At 39.0% G+C, this 21249-nt stretch overlaps 2 non-coding genes across 2 annotated transcripts; both read left to right on the top strand.

Moving 5' to 3' along the window:
• The first annotated feature begins 277 nt into the window (after nucleotides 1-277).
• On the top strand, nucleotides 278-385 carry LOC148577919 (small nucleolar RNA R71). The gene has a single exon (XR_015904479.1). It is a non-coding gene; the product is annotated as a small nucleolar RNA R71 (small nucleolar RNA).
• Nucleotides 386-7894: 7509 nt separating this feature from the next.
• Nucleotides 7895-8002, top strand: LOC148577918 (small nucleolar RNA R71). The gene has a single exon (XR_015904510.1). It is a non-coding gene; the product is annotated as a small nucleolar RNA R71 (small nucleolar RNA).
• The last annotated feature ends 13247 nt before the right edge of the window (nucleotides 8003-21249 follow it).

Here is a 21249-nt window from a genome sequence, read left to right as displayed (position 1 = left end):
AGATCATATTAACTTGCTGAGTCAATATTTTATCCTGAGCCAATATGGCATTCAGAGTATCAATTTCAAGAACTCCCTTCCTCATAGGCGTCCCATTATTCACAGGATTCCTTTCAGAAGTGTACATGAACTGGTTATTTGCAACTATGTCAATGAGTTCTTGAGCTTCTGCAGGCATTTTCTTTAGGTGAATGGATCCATCTGTAGAATGGTCCAGTGACATCTTTGATAGCTCAGACAGACCATCATAGAATATATCCAGGATGGTCCATTCTGAAAGCATGTCAGAAGGACACTTTTTGGTCAGTTCCTTGTATCTTTCCCAAGCTTCATAGAAGGATTCACCTTCCTTCTGTCTGAAGGTTTGAACATCCACTCTAAGCTTACTAAGCTTTTGAGGAGGAAAGAACTTGGCTAAGAAAGCCGTGACCAGCTTATCCCAAGAGTTCAGGCTATCTTTAGGTTGGGAGTCCAACCATACTCTAGCTCTGTCTCTTACAGCAAATGGGAAAAGCATAAGCCTGTAGACTTCGGGATCAACCCCATTGGTCCTAACAGTATCACAGATCTGTAAGAATTCAGTTAAGAACTGAAAAGGATCTTCTGATGGAAGTCCATGAAACTTGCAATTCTGTTGCATCAGAGAAACTAATTGAGGTTTAAGCTCAAAATTGTTTGCTCCAATGGCAGGGATTGAGATGCTTCTTCCATGTAAATTGGAATTTGGTGCAGTAAAGTCACCAAGCATCTTCCTTGCATTGTTATTATTTTCGGCCATGTCTCCTTCTTTTTCGAAATTTTCAGTAAAGTCCTCTTCAGAGTGTTGTGTTTTAGCTTCTCTTAGATTCCTCTTCAGAGTCCTTTTAGGTTCCGGATCAGCTTCAACAAGAATGTTCTTATCCTTGCTCTTGCTCATATGAAAAAGAAAAAAACAGAAAAGAAAATATGGAATCCTCTATGTCATAGTATAGAGATTCCTTTATGTGAGTAGAAGAAGAAAAGAATAGAAGAAGAGAAATTCGAACACTAGGAGGAAGAAAGGGTTCAAATTTTTAGATGAAGAGAAGTGTTAGTAAATAAATAAAATAATTAGAAAGATATGAGGGGGAGAGAATTTCGAAAATTAAAAGAAAAGAAAAGAAAATTATTTTTGTTTTTATTTTATTTATAAGTTAGAATTCGAAAATATTAGAAGAAATAAGATAAAATTAGAATTTAAAACAATTAGTTAATTAAAAAGATTTTTGAAAAAGGGGAAGGTAATTTTCGAAAATTAAGAGTGAAAAAGTGGTTAGGTGATTTTGAAAAAGATAAGAAATAAATTTAGAAAGATAAGAAGTTAGAAAGAGATTTTGAAATTAGAGTTTTAAAAAGATGTGATTTGAAAAAGATATGAATTAAAAAGATATGATTGGTAAACAATTTAAAAAGATTTGATTTTTGAAAAAGATATGATTGTAAAGATATGATTGAAAAGCTATTAAGAAGATTTGAAAATTAAATTTGAAAAGATAAGAGGTTAGAAAAAGATTTTGAAATCAAATTTTGAAAAAGATGTGCTTGAAACTTATTTTGAAAAAGATTTGAAAAAGAAATTTAAAAAGATTTGATTTTGAAAATTAAAGTTGATTACTTGACTAACAAGTAACAAAAAAGATATGATTTAAAATTTAAAGATTGAATCTTTCTTAAGAGGCAAGTAACAAACTTTAAAATTTTTAAATCAATCACATTAATTGTTAGTAAAGATTTTGAAATTATGAACAAGATAAGAAAAAGATTTTTGAAAATTAATTTGAAAATTTCAAATTTATGAAGAAAAAATGAAAAAGATTTGATTTTTGAAAAGGATTTGAAAAAGATAGAATTTTTAAATTGAAAATTTGATTTGACTCATAAGAAACAACTAGATTTTAAAAATTTTTGAAAAAGTCAACTCAAATTTTTGAATTTTATGAGTGAAAAAGGGAAAGATATATATTTTTTTATTTTTGAATTTTTTATGATGAAAGAGAAAAAAGGAAAGGATATATTTTTGATGTTTTTCTCTTCTTTTTTTTTCACTAAACAACAAGAATGAAAAAAGCATGAAGAATTAAGATCAAAACCAAAAATGCATGCAAAAACACTATGAATGTCAAGATGAACACCAAAAACACTTTGAATGTCAAGATGAACACCAAGAACTTATTTTTGAAAAATTTTCAAGAAAAGAAAACATGCAAGACACCAAACTTAAAAATTTTTATTCTTTAGACATTAATAATTCAAGAATGCATATGAAAAACAAGGAAAGACACAAAACAAGAAAATATGAAGATCAAACAAGAAGACTGGCCAAGAACGACTTGAAGATCATGAAGAATGCAATGCATGAAATTTTCGAAAATAAATTTTTTTAGAAAATTAAAAAGATGCAATTGACACCAAACTTAAAACTTGACTCTAGACTCAAACAAGAAACACAAAAATATTTTTGATTTTATGATTTTATAATTTTTTTCTGATTTTTTGAAAATTAATTGGGAAAAACGAAAAAGAAGAAATTTTTTTTTTGTATTTTTCGAAAATAAGAAGTAAAAAGCTTAAAATTAAAATAAAGTTACCTAATCTGAGCAACAAGATGAACCATCAGTTGTCCAAACTCGAACAATCCCCGGCAACGGCGCCAAAAACTTGGTGCGCAGAAATCATGATAGTTCCATTCCTTGGTAACGGTGCTAAAAACTTTATACGCACATTCATAATCTTAATTCTTTGTCACAACTTCGCACAACTGACCAGCAAGTGCACTGGGTCGTCCAAGTAATAAACCTTATGTGAGTAAGGGTCGATCCCACGGGGATTGTCGGCTTGAAGCAAGCTATGGTCACCTTGTAAATCTCAGTCAGGCGGATTCAAATGTATTAAGAGATTATAGTGTACTAAAAGATAATTAAAATAGGATAGAGATACTTATGTAATTCATTGGTGAGAGTTTTAGATAAGCGTATAGAGATGCTTTTGTTCCTCTGAACCTCTGCTTTCTCGCTGTCTTCATCCAACCATTCCTACTCCTTTCCATGGCAAGCTTTATGTAGGGCATCACCGTTGTCAATGGCTACATCCCATCCTCTCTGTGAAAATGGTCCAATGCGCTGTCACTGCATGGCTAATCATCTGTCGGTTCTCGATCATACTGGAATAGGATTTACTATCCTTTTGCGTCTGTCACTACGCCCAGCACTCGCGAGTTTAAAGATCGTCACAGCCATCCCTTCCCAGATCCTACCCGGAATACCACAGACAAGGTTTAGACTTTTCGGATCTCAGGAATGGCCATCCATGGGTTCTAACTTATACCACGAAGATTCTAATATCTCGGACTCGGTCCTCTGTATTAGATATCTAAGAGATACTCATTCTAGCTTGTTTGCATGTAGAACGGAAGTGTTTGTCAGGCACGCGTTCATAGGTGAGAATGATGATGAGCGTCACATAATCATCACATTCATCATGTTCTTGGGTGCGAATGGATATCTTAGAGAAGGAATAAGCTTGAATTGAATAGAAAAATAGTAGTACTTTGTATTAATTCATGAGGAACAGCAGAGCTCCACACCTTAATCTATGGAGTGTAGAAACTCTACCGTTGAAAATACATAAGTGATAAGGTTCAGGCATGGCCGAATGGCCAGCCCCCAAACGTGATCTAAAGATAAAACTAAAGATAATCCAAAGATGTAAATACAATAGTAAAAAGTCCTATTTATACTAAACTAGTTACTAGGGTTTACAGAAATGAGTAAATGATGCAGAAATCCACTTATGGGACCCACTTGGTGTGTGGTTGGGCTGAGCATTGAGCTTTATACATGTAGAGGCTTCTCTTAGAGTTGAACGCCAGTTTGTAACCAGTTTCTGGCGTTTAACTCCACTTTGCAACCTGTTTCTGGCATTTAACTCTAGAATGCAGCATGGAACTGGCGTTGAACGCCAGTTTACATCATCTATTCGTAATTAAAGTATGGACTATTATATATTGTTGGAAATCTCTGGATGTCTACTTTCCAACGCAATTGAGAGCGCGCCATTCAGAGTTCTGTAGCTCCAGAAAATCCACTTTGAGTGCAGGGAGGTCAGAATCCAACAGCATCTGCAGTCCTTCTTCAACCTCTGAATCTGATTTTTGCTCAAGTCCCTCAATTTCAGCCAGAAAATACCTGAAATTATAGAAAAACAGAAAAACTCATAGTAAAGTCCAGAAATGTGAATTTTAATTAAAAAATAATAAAAATATACTAAAAACTAACTAAATTATACTGAAAACTATGTAAAAACAATGCCAAAAAATATATAAATTATCCGCTCATCAGTGCTCCATCCTTAGTTGTCCCATGTTGGAGCTTAATTCTCCTAGGGAAGTATTGATTTGCTCCCAATAGTTTTGTGGAGGAAAGTGCATCCCCTGAGGCATCTCAGGGATTTCATGGTGAGGAATTTCCTCATGCTCATGTTGAGGTCCATGATCTCTTATTTGCTCCATCCTTTTCTTAGTGATGGGCTTATCCTCTTCAATGAGGATGTCTCCCTCTATGTCAACTCCAGCCGAATTGCAGAGGTGGCATATGAGGTGAGGAAAGGCTAACCTTGCCCAAGTGGAGGACTTGTCAGCCACCTTGTAAAGTTCTTGAGGTATAATCTCATGAACTTCCACCTCCTCTCCAATGATGATACTATGGATCATGATGGCCCGGTCTATAGTAACTTCAGACCGGTTACTAGTAGGAATGATTGAGCGTTGAATGAACTCTAGCCATCCCCTAGCCACTGGTTTGAGGTCATGCCTTCTTAATTGAACCGGCTTGCCTCTTGAGTCAATTTTCCATTGAGCTCCTTCCTCACATATGTTTATGAGGACTTGGTCCAACCTTTGATCAAAGTTGACCCTTCTTGTGTAAGGGCGTGCGTTCTTTTCCATCATTGGCAAGTTGAATGCTAGCCTTACATTTTCCGGACTGAAGTCTAAGTATTTCCCCCGAACCATGGTGAGCCAATGCTTTGGATTCGGGTTCACACTTTGATCATGGTTCCTAGTGATCCATGCGTTTGCATAGAACTTTTGAACCATCAAGATCCCGACTTGTTGAATGGGGTTGGTGAGAACTTCCCAACCTCTTCTTTGGATCTCAAGTCGGATCTCCGGATACTCATTCTTTTTGAGCTTGAAAGGAACCTCAGAGATCACTTTCTTCTTGGCTACAACTTCATAGAAGTGGTCTTGATGGACCTTTGAGATGAATCTCTCCATCTTCCATGACTCAGAGGTGGAAGCAATTGCCTTCCCTTTCCTCTTTCTTGAGGTTTTTTCTGACCTTAGGTGCTATTAATGGTTATAGAAAAACAAAAAGCTATGCTTTTGCCACACCAAACTTAAAATGTTTGCTCGTCCCCGAGTAAAAGAAGAAAGAAAGAAGGAGAAGAAGAAGAGAAATAGAGGAGAGGGAGAGAGGGGTGTATTCGGCCAAGGGGAAGAAGAGGGGGTTGTGTTGTGTGAAAAATGAAGAAGGAAAGGGGGGTTTATATAGGGTGGGATGGGATTTAGGGTTCGGCCATTAGGGTTAGATTTGGGAAGGAAAATAGTTTGAATTTTGAAGGTAGGTGGGGTTTATGGGGAAGAGAGGATGGATGTGAGTGGTGAAGAGGTGATGGGAAAGAGTGATTGAGGTGATTGGTGAAGGGTATTTAGGGAAGAGAGTTATGAAAAGGTGTGAAGATGAGAGAAGAAGATGTGGGGATCCTGTGGGGTCCACAGATTCTGAGGGGATCCTATGGGGTCCACAGATCAAGTGGGGTCAAGGACTTAACATCCCTGCTCCAATTAGGCGTGTAAAACGCCCTTGCTGTGCAATCCTGGCGTTTAACGCCAGATTGCTGCTTGTTTCTGGCATTAAACGCCCAAATGTAGCCTGTTTCTAGCGTTTAACGCCAGGCAGATGCTTGTTTCTGGCGTTAAACGCCAGACTGCTCTCCTCCAGGGTGTGCTATTTTCAATGCTGTTTTTCATTTTGTTTTTGATTTTTCAGTAGTTTTTTGTGACTTCACATGATCATCAACCTAATAAAACACGAAATAACAAAAAGAAAATAAAATAGATATGATTAAATAACATTGGGTTGCCTCCCAACAAGCGCTTCTTTAATGTCAATAGCTTGACAGTGAGCTCTCATGGAGCCTCATAGATAATCAGAGTAAGTTGGAACCTCCCAACACCAAACTTAGAGTTTGAATGTGAGGGTTCAACACCAAACTTACAGTTTGGTTGTGGCCTCCCAACACCAAATTTAGAGTTTGACTGTGGGGGCTTTGGTTGATTCTGCAGTGAGAGAAGCTTTTCATGTTTCCTCTCCATGGTTACAGAAGGAGATCCTTGAGTTTTAAACACAAGGTTGTCCTCATTCAGTTGGAGGACCAACTCTCCTCTGTCCACATCAATCACAGCTCGGAAGGGTCTTCCAAGGATGGTGGATTCATCCTCATCCTTCCCAGTGTCTAGGATTATGAAATCAGCAGGGATGTAAAGGCCTTCAACCTTTACTAACACATCCTCTACTTATCCATAAGCCTGTTTTCTTGAGTTGTCTGCCATCTCTAATGAGATTCTAGCAGCTTGCACCTCAAAGATCCCAAGTTTCTCCATTACAGAGAGTGGCATTAAGTTTATTCCTGACCCCAGGTCACACAGAGCCTTCTCAAAGGTCATGGTGCCTACGGTACAGGGTATTAAGTATTTGCCAGGATCCTATTTCTTTTGAGGCAATTTCTGCCTATCCAATGCATTTAGTTCATTGGTGAGCAAGGGAGGTTCATCTTCCCAAGTCTCCTTACCAAATAGCTTGGCATTTAGCTTCATGATTGTACCAAGGTATTTAGCAACTTGCTCTTCAGTAATGTCTTCATCTTCTTCAGAGGAAGAATACTCATCAGAGCTCATGAAGGGCAGAAGGAGGTTCAATGGAATCTCTATGGTTTCTAGATGAGCCTCAGATTCCTTTGGTTCCTCAAAGGGATACTCCTTATTGGTCACTGAACGTCCCAGGAGGTCTTCCTCACTAGTATTCACGTCCTCTTCCTCCCTTGTAGGTTCGGCCACACCATGTAAGGCTATGGCCTTGCACTCTCTTTTTGGATTTTCTTCTGTATTGCTTGGGAGAGTACTAGGAGGGATTTTAGTGACTCTTTTACTCAGCTGGCCCACTTGTGCCTCCAAATTCCTAATGGAGGACCTTGTTTCATTCACGAAACTCACAGTGGCCTTAAATAGATCAGAGAATATATTTGCTAAGCTAGATGGGTTCTGCTCAGAATTCTCTGTCTGTTGCTGAGTGGATGATGGAAAAGGTTTGCTATTGCTAAACCTGTTTCTTCCACCATTATTAAAGTCTTGTTGAGGCTTTTGTTGATCCTTCCATGAGAAATTTGGATGATTTCTCCATGAGGGATTATAGGAGTTTCCATAGGGTTCACCCATGTAATTCACCTCTGCTATTGCAGGGTTCTCAGGATCATAAGCTTCTTCTTCAGAAGATGCCTCTTTAGTACTGTTGGATGATTCCTTCAATCCATTCAGACTCTGATAGATCATATTGACTTGCTGAGTCAATATTTTATTCTGAGCTAATATGGCATTCAGAGTATCAATTTCAAGAACTCCCTTCCTCTGAGGCGTCCCATTACTCACAGGATTCCTTTCAAAAGTGTACATGAACTGGTTATTAGCAACCATGTCAATGAGTTCTTGAGCTTCTCCAGGTGTTTTCTTTAGGTGAATGGATCTACCTGTAGAATGTTCCAATAATATTTTAGATAATTCAGACAGACCATCATAGAATATATCCAGGATGGTCCATTCTGAAAGCATGTTAGAAGGACACTTTTTGGTCAGTTCCTTGTATCTCTCCCAAGCTTCATAGAGGGATTCACCTTCTTTCTATTTGAAGGTTTGAACATCCACTCTAAGCTTGCTAAGCTTTTGAGGAGGAAAGAACTTGGCTAAGAAAGCCGTGACCAGCTTATCCTAAGAGTTCAGGCTATCCTTAGGTTGAGAGTCCAACCATATTCTAACTCTGTCTCTTACAGCAAACCGGAAAAGCATGAGCCTGTAGACCTCGGGATCAACCCCATTGGTCTTAACAGTATCACAGATTTGCAAGAATTCAGTTAAGAACTGAAAAGGATCTTCTGATGGAAGTCCATAAAACTTGCAGTTCTGTTGCATCAGAGAAACTAATTGAGGTTTCAGCTCAAGGTTGTTTGCTCCAATGGCAGGGATTGAGATGCTTTTTTCCATGTAAATTGGAATTTGGTGCAGTGAAGTCACCAAGCATCTTCCTTGCATTGTTATTATTTTCAGCCATGTCTCCTACTTTTTAAAAAATTTCTATCAGATTTTCTCCAGAGAGTTGTGATGAGCGGATAATTTATACTCTTTTTGGCGTTGTTTTTACATAGTTTTTAGTATGATTTGGTTAGTTTTTAGTATATTTTTATTAGTTTTTAAATAAAATTCACATTTCTGGACTTTACTATGAGTTTGTGTGTTTTTCTGTGATTTGGTTAGTTTTGAAGAAGGACTGCAGATGCTATTGGATTCTGACCTCGCTTCACTCAAAATGGGTTTTCTGGAGCTACAAAACTCTAAATGGCGCGTTCTTAATTGCGTTGGAAAGTAGACATCCAGGGCTTTCCAGCAATATATAATAGTCCATGCTTTGCCCGAGTTTAGATGATGCAAACTGGCGTTCAACACCAGTTCCATGTTGCATTCTGGAGTTAAACGCCAGGATTGCACAGCAAGGGCGTTTTACATGCCTAATTGGAGCAGGGATGTTAAGTCCTTGACCCCACTTGATCTATGGACCGCACAGGATCCCCTCAGGATCTGTGAACACCACAGGATCCCCACATCTTCTTCTCTCTTCTTCACACCTTTTCATAACTCTCTTCCCCAAATACCCTTCACCAATCACCTCAATCACTCTTTCCTATCACCTCTTCACCACTCACATCTATCCTCTCTTCCCCATAAACCCCACCTACCTTCAAAATTCAAACTATTTTCCCTCCCAAACCCAACCCTGATGGCCGAACCCTAAATTCCATCCCACCCCTATATAAACCCCCCTTTCCTTCTTCATTTTTCACACAACACAACCCTCTCTTCTTCCCCTTGGACGAATACACCCCTCTCTCCCTCTCCTCTATTTCTCTTCTTCGTCTCCTTCTTTCTTTCTTCTTTTGCTCGGGGACGAGCAAACATTTTAAGTTTGGTATGGTAAAAGCATAGCTTTTTATTTTTCCATAACCATTAATGGCACCTAAGGCTAGAGAAACCTCAAGAGGAAAGGGAAGGCAATTGCTTCCACCTCTGAGTCATGGGAGATGGAGAGATCCATCTCAAAGGTCCATCAAGACCACTTCTATGAAGTTGTGGCCAAGAAGAAAGTGATCTCTGAGGTTCCTTTCAAGCTCAAAAAGAATGAGTATCCGGAGATCCGACTTGAGATCCAAAGAAGAGGTTGGGAAGTTCTCACCAACCCCATTCAACAAGTCAAGATCTTGATGGTTCAAGAGTTCTATGCAAACGCATGGATCACTAGGAACCATGATCAAAGTGTGAACCCGAATCCAAAGCATTGGCTCACCATAGTTCAGGGGAAATACTTAGACTTCAGTCCAGAAAATGTAACGCTAGCGTTCAACTTGCCAATGATGGAAAAGAACGCACGCCCCTACACAAGAAGGGTCAACTTTGATCAAAGGTTGGACCAAGTCCTCATAGACATATGTGAGGAAGGAGCTCAATGGAAAATTGACTCAAGAGGCAAGCCGGTTTAATTAAGAAGGCATGACCTCAAACCAGTGTCTAGGGGATGGCTAGAGTTCATTCAACGCTCAATCATTCCTACTAGTAACCGGTCTGAAGTTACTATAGACCGGGCCATCATGATACATAGTATCATGATTGGAGAGGAGGTGGAAGTTCATGAGATTATACCTCAAGAACTTTATAAGGTGGCTGACAAGTCCTCCACTTGGGCAAGGTTAGCCTTTCCTCACCTCATATGCCACCTCTGTAATTCGGCTGGGATTGACATAGAGGGAGACATCCTCATTGAAGAGGACAAGCCCATCACTAAGAAAAGGATGGAGCAAATAAGAGATCATGGACCTCAACATGAGCATGAGAAAATTCCTCTGCAATTCGGCTGGGATTGACATAGAGGGAGACATCCTCATTGAAGAGGACAAGCCCATCACTAAGAAAAGGATGGAGCAAATAAGAGATCATGGACCTCAACATGAGCAAGAGAAAATTCCTCACCATGAAATCCCTGAGATGCCTCAGGGGATGCACTTTCCTCCACAAAACTATTGGGAGCAAATCAACACTTCCCTAGGAGAATTAAGCTCCAACATGGGACAACTAAGGATGGAGCACCAAGAGCATTCCATCATCCTCCATGAAATTAGAGAAGATCAAAGAGCTATGAGGGAGGAGCAACAAAGACAAGGAAGAGACATAGAGGAGCTCAAAAGCACCATTGGTTCTTCAAGAAGAGGAAGACGCCACCCTCACTAAGGTGGAATGAGATTATACCTCAAGAACTTTATAAGGTGGCTGACAAGTCCTCCACTTGGGCAAGGTTAGCCTTTCCTCACCTCATATGCCACCTCTGCAATTCGGCTGGGATTGACATAGAGGGAGACATCCTCATTGAAGAGGACAAGCCCATCACTAAGAAAAGGATGGAGCAAATAAGAGATCATGGACCTCAACATGAGCAAGAGAAAATTCCTCACCATGAAATCCCTGAGATGCCTCAGGGGATGCACTTTCCTCCACAAAACTATTGGGAGCAAATCAACACTTCCCTAGGAGAATTAAGCTCCAACATGGGACAACTAAGGATGGAGCACCAAGAGCATTCCATCATCCTCCATGAAATTAGAGAAGATCAAAGAGCTATGAGGGAGGAGCAACAAAGACAAGGAAGAGACATAGAGGAGCTCAAAAGCACCATTGGTTCTTCAAGAAGAGGAAGACGCCACCCTCACTAAGGTGGACTCATTCCTTAATCTCCTTGTCTATTTATTTTACTGTTTTTTGATTTTTGAGCTTTATGTTTTATTTATGTTTGTGTCTTTACTAGATGATCACTAGTGTCTAAGTGTCTATGCCTTAAAATTATGAATGTCCTATGAATCCATTACCTCTCTTAAATAAAAAATGTTCTAAAAACAAGAAAACAAGAAGTACATGGTTTCGAATTCATCCTTGAAACTAGTTTAATTATTTTGATATGGTGACAATACTTTTTGTTTTCTGAATGAATGCTTGAACAGTGCATATGTCTTTTGATATTGTGGTTTATGAATGTTAAACATGTTGGCTCTTGAAGAATAAGGAAAAAGGAGACATGTTATTTGATAATCTGAAAAATCATAAAAATGATTCTTGAAGCAAGAAAAAGCAGTGAATACAAAAGCTTGCAAAAAAATAAAAATTAAAAAATAAAAAAAAATAATAAAAAAAGAGTGTGCTTAAGAACCCTGGATACCTCTAATTGGGGACCTTAGCAAAGCTGAGTCACAATTTGAAAAGGTTCACCCAGTTATGTGTCTGTGGCATTTATGTATCCGGTGGTAATACTGGAAAACAAAGTGCTTAGGGCCACGGCCAAGACTCATAAATTAGCTATGTTCAAGAATCAACATACTGAACTGGGAGAATCAATAACACTATCTGAACTCTGAGTTCCTATAGATGCCAATCATTCTGAACTTCAATGGATAAAGTGAGATGCCAAAACTATTCAAGAGGCAAAAAGCTACAAGTCCCGCTCATCTGATTAGAGCTAAGTTTCATTGATATTTTGGAATTTATAGTATATTCTCTTCTTTTTTTATTCTATTTGATTTTCAGTTGCTTGGGGACAAGCAACAATTTAAGTTTCGTGTTGTGATGAGCGGATAATTTATATGCTTTTTGGCATTGTTTTTACATAGTTTTTAGTATGATTTAGTTAGTTTTTAGTATATTTTTATTATTTTTTAAATAAAATTCACATTTCTGGACTTTACTATGAGTTTGTATATTTTTCTGTGATTTCAGGTAATTTTTGGCTGAAATTGAGGGACTTGAGCAAAAATCAGATTCAGAGGTTGAAGAAGGACTGCAGATGATGTTGGATTCTGACCTCCCTGCACTCAAAATGGATTTTCTGGAGCTACAGAACTTCAAATGGCGCACTCTCAATTGCGATGGAAAGTAGACATCCAGGGCTTTCCAGCAATATATAATAGTCTATACTTTGCCCGAATTTAGACAACGCAAACTGGTGTTCAACGCCAGTTCCATGTTGCATTCTGGAGTTAAACGCCAGAAATAGGTTGCAAAGTGGAGTTAAACGCCAGAAACAGGTTATAAACTGGCGTTCAACTCCAAGAGAAGCCTCTACACGTATAAAGCTCAATGCTCAGCCCAAGCACACACCAAGTGGGCCCCGAAAGTGGATTTCTACATCATTTATTCATTTCTGTAAACCCTAGTAACTAGTTTAGCATAAATAGGACTTTTTACTATTGTATTTACATCTTCGGATCATTTTTAGTCTTGGTTACTCCGGTTCCCCTCTGGGGCCGAGACCAATGAACTCCATTATCACTTATGTATTTTCAACGGTAGAGTTTCTACACACCATAGATTAAGGTGTAGAGCTCTGCTGTTCCTCATGAATAAATACAAAGTACTATCGTTTTTCTAAGATATTCATTTGCACTTCAATATGAATGTGATGATCGTGATAGTCATCATCATTCCCAACCTATGAACGCGTGCCTGACAACCACTTCAGTTCTACCTTAGATTGAATGAATATCTCTGGGATTTCTTAATCAGAATCTTCGTGGTATAAGTTAGAATCCATGGACGGCCATTCTAGAGATTTTATTCTATTCTTCATTTTATTTATTTTGAAAGCATATAAGTTCAATATTAATAAGGTAAAGAATCAATTGCATAAGTTCACAGGGTTACAGAAGGATTCAGAGCACAAAACAGGAAAATGGAGCTCACTGGCAAGAAAACGCCAGTAAGAGGCACAATTGGGCGTTAAACGCCCAAAAGGAGCATCTATTGGGCATTTAACGCCAGTAGAGATAGCCATCTGGGCGTTAAACGCCAGAAAGAAGCAGCTTCTGGGCGTTTAACACCAGATTTACAGCATCCTGGGCATTCAGAAAAACACCCAGTGACAAAGGAGTTTCTGGCGTTTAACGCCAGCTGGAAGCAACAGCTGGGCGTTAAATGCCCAGACCAAGCATCAGTTGGGCGTTAAACGCCCAAAACATGCAGCAGTTGGGCGTTTAATGCCAGGATTGTTGGGAGTAGGTTATTTCGTTTTCAATTCAAATTTTTTCCATTTTTCATGTTTCAATTCATGATTTCTTGCATAAACATGTTACAAATCCTAATTTTTCAAATCCTTTTTCAAAAGATATCAAATGTATCTTAATTCATAAACCCTTTTATTTTAATCCTCTTCAAATTATTTTCAAATCCTTTTTAAAACAAATCTATCTCTTTTCCTTCTAAAATCTTTTCAACTCATCAATATCTTTTTTAAATCTTCACAACATCTTTTTCAAAACAAAGCTATGTTTTTTAATTATCTTTCATATCTTTTCAATTTTAAATTACAACTTTTCCTATCATACTTATCTTTTCCAAATCACTTTTTTTATCATATCTTTTTCAAACAATTTTCGAAACCCACCCCCCTTCCCTTTAAATGTTGGTTCGGCCTCTCCCCCTCTCCTCCACAATTCGAACTTGGCTCTCCCTATATCCCTCTCCTTTCTTTTCTTTTGCTTGAGGACAAGCAAACCTCTAAGTTTGGTGTGTTTATCCGTGATCACTAACCCAATACCCACTAAGATCATGGCTCCTAAGGGAAAACAAACCAACTCAAGAGGCAAGAAAGAGAATATTCCAAAACCACTTTGGAATCAAGGGAAGTTCTTAACCAAAGAACATTCAGACCATTACTACAAAATAATGGGTCTAAGGTCAGTAATTCCGGAAGTTAAATTCGATCTAAAAGAAGATGAATATCCGGAGATCCAAGAGCAAATTTGAAACATGAGCTGGGAAGTCCTAGCTAATCCTGAAACAAAGGTGGGAAGAAACATGGTTCAGGAATTCTACGCAAATCTGTGGCAGACGGACAGGCAGAGAATAGCGGGAACCGCATTCTATGACTATAGAACTCTGGTCAGAGGGAAGATTGTTCACACCCACCCTGACAAAATAAGGGAGATCTTCAAGCTGCCTCAACTGCAAGATGACCCAGACTCCTTTAATAGGAGAATGATGAGATCAAACCTGAACTTGGACAAGATCCTAGAGGACATATGTGTCCTTGGAGCTAAATGGACAACCAACACAAAGGGTGCCCCAAACCAACTCAAAAGAGGAGATCTCAAACCAGTCGCCAGAGATTGGCTGGACTTCATTAGGTGCTCTATACTGCCCACTAGCAACCGCTCTGAGGTCACCATCAGAAGAGTAGTAATGATTCATTGCATTATGATGGAAAAAGAAGTGGAAGTTCATCAGCTGATTGCTTGTGAGATTTACAAAATTACAAACAAGAACTCCAAAGATGCCAGATTGGCTTACCCAAACTTGGTCTCTCTGTTATGTAAAGATGTTGGGATAAAAATGGGAGTAGATGAGTACATCCCAGTTGAGCTACCAATCACCAAAAAGTCTATGGAAGGACAACAAGTGTAGGACGACCCCATCAAGAGGAGAGCACAGGAGTTCCTCCTGGAAATCCCTCAAATTGAATACTGGGAGTGCCTAGAAGCATCTGTCACAAAGTTGCAAGAAGCTGTGGATCAACTAAAGGAAGAATAGCAAAATCAAAACAGCATGCTCTGCAAACTGCTTAGAGAACAAGAAGAGCAAGGGCATGAACTGAAGGAACTGAAGCGCCAAAAGCTATCTCTTGAAGGGCCAAGCACTCCACAGACTAAAGAGGCATCCACCTCCCAAATTCAAGGTTGTTGAGTTCTAATCTTAGCCTTAACTCTGTGATAATTGTTCTTATTAGAAATTTACCTTAGAAGTTATATATGAGTAGTAGTAATTAGTATCTCTATTTTGATTTTTTTGCCAATTAAGCTATAATTTAATTTTCTCATCATCATCAAACATGAATAAAATAGCAGATTTTTAGAATAAGGAGGCAATATTTTTTCGAGTTCTTAATAAGGAAAATTCTAATTATTTATATGTGGTGGCAATGCTTTTTGTCTTCTGAATGAATGCCTGAACAGTGCATATTTTTTATATTGAATTTTATGAATGTTAAAATTGTTGGCTCCTGAAAGAATGATAAACAAGAGAAATGTTGTTGATGATTTGAAAAATCATGAAATTGATTCTTGAAGCAAGAAAAAGCAGCAAAAAAAAAAGAGAGAAGGAGCAGTAGAAAAAGCCAATAGCCCTCAAAACCAAAATGCAAGGGTAAAGGATCCAAGGCTTTGAGCATCAGTGGATAGGAGGGCCTAAAAGGAATAAAATCCTGGCCTAAGCGGCTAAACTAAGCTGTCCCTAACCATGTGCTTGTGGCGTGAAGGTGTCAAGTGAACACTTCAGACTGAGCGGTTAAAGTCAAGGTCCAAAGCAAAAACAGAGTGTGCTTAAGAACTCTGGACACCTCTAATTGGGGACTTCAGCAAAGCTAAGTCACAACCTAAAAAGGTTCACCCAGTTATGTGTCTGTGGCATTTATGTATCCGGTGGTAATACTAGAAAACAAAGTGTTTAGGGCCACAGCCAAGACTCATAAAATAACTGTGTTCAAGAATCAACATACTAAATTAGGAGAATCAATAATGCTATCTGAATTCTGAGTTCCTATGGATGCCAATCATTCTGAATTTCAAAGGATACAGTGAGATGCCAAAACTGTTCGGAAGCAAAAAGCTACTAGTCCCGCTCATCTGATTAGAATCTGAGCTTCACTTAAAACTCTGAGACATTATTGCTTCTTGATTTCTTTTCATCCTATTTTATTTGTCTAGTTGCTTGGGGACAAACAACAGTTTAAGTTTGGTGTTGTGATGAGCGGATATTTTATACGCTTTTTGAGGGTAATTTCATGTAGTTTTTAGCATGTTTTAGTTAGTTTTTAGTATATTTTTATTAGTTTCTAGGCAAACTTCATATTTCTGGACTTTACTATGAGTTTGTGTGTTTTTCTATGATTTCAGGTATTTTCTGGCTGAAATTGAGGGAGCTGAGCAAAAATCTGATTCAGGCTGAAAAAGGACTGCAGATGTTGTTGGATTCTGACCTCCCTTCACTCGAAATGGATTTTTTGGAGCTATAGGAGTCCAAATGGCACGCTCTCAATTGAGTTGGAAAGTAGACATCCAGGGCTTTCCAGCAATATCTAATATTCCATACTTTGCTCAAGGATAAATGACGTAAACTGGCATTCAACGCCAGTTCCATGTTGCATTCTGGCGTTAAACGCCAGAAACAGGTTACAAGTTGGAGTTAAACGCCAGAAACAGGTTATAACCTGGCGTTTAACTTTGGAAACAGCCTAGGCACGTGTAAAGCTCAAGTATCAGCCCCAGCACACACCAAGTGGGCCCCAGAAGTGGATTTCTGCACTATCTATCTTATTTTACTCATTTTTTGTAAACCTAGGTTACTAGTTTAATATTTAAACAACTTTTAGAGATTTATTTGGTACCTCATGACATTTTAGATCTGAACTTTGTACTCTTTGACGGCATGAGTCTCTAAACTCCATTGTTGGGGGTGAGGAGCTCTGCTATGTCCCCATGAATTAATGCAATTATTTCTGTTTTCTATTCAAACACGCTTGTTTCTATCTAAGATGTTCATTTGCACTTCAATATGATGGATGTGATGATCCGTGACACTCATCACCATTCTCAACCTATGAACGCGAGCCTGACAACCACCTCTGTTCTACCTGCAATTGAATGAGTATCTCTTGGATTCCTTAATCAGAATCTTCGTGGTATAAGCTAGAATCCATTGGCAGCATTCTTGAGAATCTGGAAAGTCTAAACCTTGTCTGTGGTATTCCGAGTAGGATTCAGGGATTGAATGACTGTGACGAGCTTCAAACTCACAAGGGTTGGGCGTAGTGACAGACACAAAAGGATCAATGGATCCTATTCCAGCATGAGTGAGAACCGACAGATGATTAGCCGTGCGGTGACAGTGCACCTGGACCATTTTTACTGAGAGGACGGATGGTAGCCATTGACAACGGTGATCCACCAACACACAGCTTGCCATAGGAGGAACCTTGCGTGTGTGAAGAAGAAGACATGGGGAAAGCAGACATTCATATGACAAAGCATCTCCAAAACTCCAACATATTCTCCATTACTGCATAACAAGTATTTATTTCATGCTCTTTTATTTTTAGCAATTCAGACTGATAATCATAATTAATCTCCTGACTAAGATTTATAAGATAACCATAGATTGCTTCAAGCCAACAATCTCCGTGGGATCGACCCTTACTCACGTAAGGTATTACTTGGACGACCCAGTGCACTTGCTGGTTAGTGGTACGGAGTTGTGAAAAGTGTGAATCACTTGGACAAGAACTCGAAAAAAGATTGCCTCCTTATTCTAAAAATCTGCTATTTTATTTATGTTTGATGGTGATGAGAAAATTAAATTATAGCTTAATTGGCAAAAAAAATCAAAATAGAGATACTAATTACTACTACTCATATATAACTTCTAAGGTAAATTTCTAATAAGAAAAATTATCACAGAGTTAAGGCTAATATTAGAACTCAACAACCTTGAATTTGGGAGGTGGATGCCTCTTTAGTCTGTGGAGTGCTTGGCCCTTCAAGAGATAGCTTCTGGCGCTTCAGTTCCTTTAGTTCACGCCCTTGCTCTTCTTGTTCTCTAAGCAGTTTGTAGAGCATGCTGTTTTGATTTTGCTGTTCTTCCTTCAGTTGATCCACAGCTTCTTGCAACTTGGTGACAGATGCTTCTAGGCGCTCCCAGTATTCAATTTGAGGGATTTTCGGGAGGAACTCCTGTGCTCTCCTCTTGATGGGGTCGTCCTGCACTTGTTGTCCTTCCATAGACTTTTTGGTGATTGGTAGCTCAACTGGGATGTACTCATCTACTCCCATTTTTATCCCAGCATCTTTACATAACAGAGAGACCAAGTTTGGGTAAGCCAATTTGGCATCTTTGGAGTTCTTGTTTGCAATTTTGTAAAGCTCACAAGCAATCCGCTGATGAACTTCCACTTCTTTTTCCATCATAATGCAATGAATCATTACTGCTCTTCTGATGGTGACCTCAGAGCGGTTGCTAGTGGGCAGTATAGAGCACCCAATGAAGTCCAGCCAACCTCTGGCGACTGGTTTGAGATCTCCTCTTTTGAGTTGGTTTGGGGCACCCTTTGTGTTGGTTGTCCATTTAGCTCCAAGGAGACATATGTCCTCTAGGATCTTGTCCAAGTTCAGGTTTGATCTCATCATTCTCCTATTAAAGGAGTCTGGGTCATCTTGCAGTTGAGGCAGCTTGAAGATCTCCCTTATTTTGTCAGGGTGGGTGTGAACAATCTTCCCTCTGACCAGAGTTCTATAGTCATAGAATGCGGTTCCCTCTATTCTCTGCCTGTCCGTCTACCACAGATTTGCGTAGAATTCCTAAACCATGTTTCTTCCCACCTTTGTTTCAGGATTAGCTAGGACTTCCCAGCTCCTGTTTCGAATTTGCTCTTGAATCTCCGGATATTCATCTTCTTTCAGATCGAATTTAACTTCCGCGATCACTGACCTTAGACCCATTATTTTGTAGTAATGGTCTGAAAGTTCTTTGGTTAAGAACTTCCCTTGATTCCAAAGTGGTTTTGGAATATTCTCTTTCTTGCCTCTTGAGTTGGTTTGTTTTCCCTTAGGAGCCATGATCTTAGTGGGTATTGGCTTAGTGATCACGGATAAACACACCAAACTTAGAGGTTTGCTTGTCCTCAAGCAAAAGAAAAGAAAGGAGAGGGATATAGGGAGAGCCAAGTTCGAATTGTGGAGGAGAGGGGGAGAGGCCGAACCAACATTTAAAGGGAAGAGGGGGTGGGTTTCGAAAATTGATTGAAAAAGATATGATAGAAAAAGTGATTTGGGAAAGATAAGTATGATAGGAAAAGTTGTAATTTAAAATTGAAAAGATATGAAAGATATTTGAAAAAGATAGCTTTGTTTTGAAAAAGATGTTGTGAAGATTTGAAAAAGATATTGATGAGTTGAAAAGATTTTATAAGGAAAAGAGATAGATTTATTTTAAAAAGGATTTGAAAATAATTTGAAGAGGATTAAAAGAAAAGGGTTTATAAATTAAGATACATTTGATATCTTTTGAAAAAGGATTTGAAAAATTAGGATTTGTAACATGTTTATGCAAGAAATCATGAATTGAAACATGAAAAATGGAAAAAATTTGAATTGAAAATGAAATAACCTACTCCCCACAATCCTGGCGTTAAACGCCCAACTGCTGCATGTTTTGGGCGTTTAACGCCCAACTGATGCTTGGTCTGGGCGTTTAACGCCCAGCTATTGCGTCCAGCTGGCGTTAAACGCCAGAAACTCCTTTGTCACTAGGCGTTTTTCTGAACGCCTAGGATGCTGTAAATCTGGTGTTAAACGCCCAGAAGCTGCTTCTTTCTGGCGTTTAATGCCCAGATGGCTATCTCTACTAGCATTAAACGCCTAGTAGATGCTCCTTTTGGGCGTTTAACGCCCAATTGTGCCTCTTACTAGCGTTTTCATGCAAGTGAGCTCCATTTTCCTGTTTTGTGCTCTGAATCCTTCTGTAACCCTGTGAACTTATGCAATTGATTCTTTACCTTATTAATGTTGAACTTATATGCTTTCAAAATAAATAAAATGAAGAATAGAATAAAATAAAATAACAAAAAGAGGTTTGCTAATGGCTGGGTTGCCTCCCAACAAGCGCTTCTTTATTCTCTTTAGTTGGACCTTGCTGAGCTTTTTAATCTAGCCCCAGCCTTGAGCATTCTTGCTCAACATTGCCTTCAAGATAATGTTTGATTCTCTGTCCATTAACAATGAACTTCTTGTTAGAATCAATGTCTTGAAGCTCCACAGAGCCATATGGTGACACACTTGTAATCACATATGGTCCCATCCATCGGGATTTCAGTTTCCTGGGAAATAGCCTGAGCCTAGAGTTAAATAGCAGAACCTTCTGTCCTGGTTCAAAGACTCTAGATGACAGCTTTCTGTCATGCCATCTTTTTGCTTTCTCTTTGTAAAGCTTGGCATTTTCAAAAGCAGTGAGTCTGAATTCCTCTAGCTCATTCAGCTGGAGCAATCTTTTTTCTCCAGCTAATTTGGCATCAAAGTTCAGGAATATGGTTGCCCAGTAGGCTTTGTATTCTAGTTCCACGGGCATATGATAGGCCTTACCATACACAAGCTGGTATGGAGAGGTCCCTATAGGAGTTTTGAATGCTGTTCTGTAAGCCCACAGAGCATCATCCAAGCTTCTTGCCCAATCCTTTCTACGGGTACTTACAGTCCGTTCCAGGATTTTTTTTAGTTCTCTATTAGAGACTTCAGCTTGCCCATTTGTCTATGGATGATATGGAGTTTCCACTTTATGGCTAATTCCATACCGGACCATGGCAGAGTAAAGCTATTTGTTGCAGAAGTGAGTGCCCCCATCACTAATTAGTACTCTAGGGACACCAAACCTGCTGAAGATATGTTTCTGGAGGAACTTCAGCACTGTCTTAGTATCATTAGTGGGTGTGACAATGGCCTCTACCCATTTAGATACATAGTCGACTGCAACCAGAATATAAGTGTTTGAGTATGATGGTGGGAAAGGCTCCATAAAGTCAATACCCCATACATCAAACAACTCTATCTCCAAGATTTCTTGTTGATGCATGGCATAACCATGAGGCAGATTACTAGATCTCTGGCAACTATCACAGTTACGTACAAACTCTCGGGAATCTCTATAGAGGGTAGGCCAGTAGAAGCCACATTGGAGGACCTTGGTGGCTGTTCGCTCACCTCCGAAATGTCCTCTATATTGTGACCCATGGCAATGCCATAAGATCTTCTGTGCTTCTTCTCTAGGCACACACC

Source organism: Arachis ipaensis, chromosome B1 (assembly GCF_059453495.1).
Source record: "Arachis ipaensis isolate K30076 ecotype BB chromosome B1, ASM5945349v1, whole genome shotgun sequence".
Taxonomy (NCBI): domain Eukaryota; kingdom Viridiplantae; phylum Streptophyta; class Magnoliopsida; order Fabales; family Fabaceae; genus Arachis; species Arachis ipaensis.
Note: the sequence above shows the minus strand (reverse complement) of the source record. Positions and strands in the feature narration are given on the sequence as shown.